Source organism: Saccopteryx leptura, chromosome 3, assembly GCF_036850995.1.
Source record: "Saccopteryx leptura isolate mSacLep1 chromosome 3, mSacLep1_pri_phased_curated, whole genome shotgun sequence".
Classification (NCBI taxonomy): domain Eukaryota; kingdom Metazoa; phylum Chordata; class Mammalia; order Chiroptera; family Emballonuridae; genus Saccopteryx; species Saccopteryx leptura.
This window is the reverse complement of record NC_089505.1, coordinates 47,220,362-47,221,807: the sequence shown is the minus strand read 5'-3', so window position 1 is coordinate 47,221,807 and position 1,446 is coordinate 47,220,362. Positions and strand designations below refer to the sequence as shown.

Sequence of the window (1,446 nt, the reverse complement as noted above, 5' to 3'; positions counted from 1 at the left end):
TTTATAGTCTCAACTTTTATGTAATATGTTTGGATAAAATAAGACTACTACTCTTAGGTCACACTTAATAAAATAGGCCAGTTGAGGAAAAGACAAAATTGTTTTATAATTGTGAAGGGATTTTGAAAAAGTGATCAGTTTCTTATTTTATTATTTATTCAATGTTTGCTGAATAATATTTTCAGTGACACATCTTAAGCACCTAATAATATATTATTATACATAAAATAAAGTTTAAAAAAGGGTAGAGATAAGGATTTTGCCTCTCCAAGAGTTAAAATCTAGTAGTGAAGACAAGACTGTCACACATAACAAGTAATCTAATAATATGAACATTTAACACTTAGTACCAGGTAATGGATATAAAACAAAGATTTTCAAGAATCAGAATTGTCTGAGCTGGTTATTCTTGGTTCAGAGGCTATACCAAGCCTTTTGTTCATTCTTGGAAGGGCTGGTGGGATTTCAAACTGTCATCAACACTGAGGATAGTTTGAGTGTCAAGATCTCTTTTTTGAGTGAGACTAAGAGACATTGATAAGAGTGTGGTGGTTACGGGGAGAGGGGGGAGAGGGAGAGGGAAAGGGGGAGGGGGGGCACAAAGAAAACTAGATAGAAGGTGACAGAGGACAATCTGACTTTGGGTGGTGGGTATGCAACATAATTGAATGACAATATAACCTGGGCATGTTATCTTTGAATATATGTATCCTGATTTATTGATGTCGCGCCATTAAAAAATAAAATTATTAAAAAAAAAAACCTGCATCACTGCAAACAACAAGGAGTTAACTGTTGGCTAAGAAGGAGAAAGCAGCTTCCCTGTGTGCTGACTTACTTACCAGCTTAAAAATCTGTGACCTAATTGGCATGTAGCCAACATAGTATAGAAATTTATGGAGGTCAAATTGAGCCCAGAGGTGGAAGTAAAAGAGAGATCTCTGTGTGCGCCATGGAGAAAAACACTTGTTCTTCTGCAAGGGAGATGGGCAGGTCATTTGCTGGAGTGAGTGTCTCAAGAGCACCAAGGTCACCACACATTCCACATGGAGGAGGTTGCCCAGAAGTACAAGATAACAGACCAGGATGGAGGAGAAGCTCCAGGCAGCTCTGGATAAGCTGAGGGCAGAGCAGCAGAAAGCTGAGAAGTTGGGAGCTGATGTCAGAAAAGAGAGAACTTCCTGGAAGAATCAAATACAGAAAGAAAAACAAGGTGTCCAGGATTATTTAAAAAAACAGAAGTATCCTGAGCACTGAGGAGCAGAAAGAGCTGCAAAAGCTGGGAAGGAGGGAAATATTCTCCATGACCTAGCATTGGCTGAGAGTGAGCTGGCCCAGCAGAGCCAGTCAGTGAGAGATCTTGTCTCGGATCTGGAGCCTCAGTAGCAGGGATCAACAGCAAAGATACTGCAGGATGTGAATGGCATCATGGAAAGTTATGTGTGA

At 39.8% G+C, this 1,446-nt stretch overlaps 1 pseudogene; it reads left to right on the top strand.

Annotated features, from left to right (window-relative positions):
- Positions 1–758: 758 nt before the first annotated feature.
- On the top strand, positions 759–1,446 carry LOC136398150 (tripartite motif-containing protein 5 pseudogene; annotated as a pseudogene).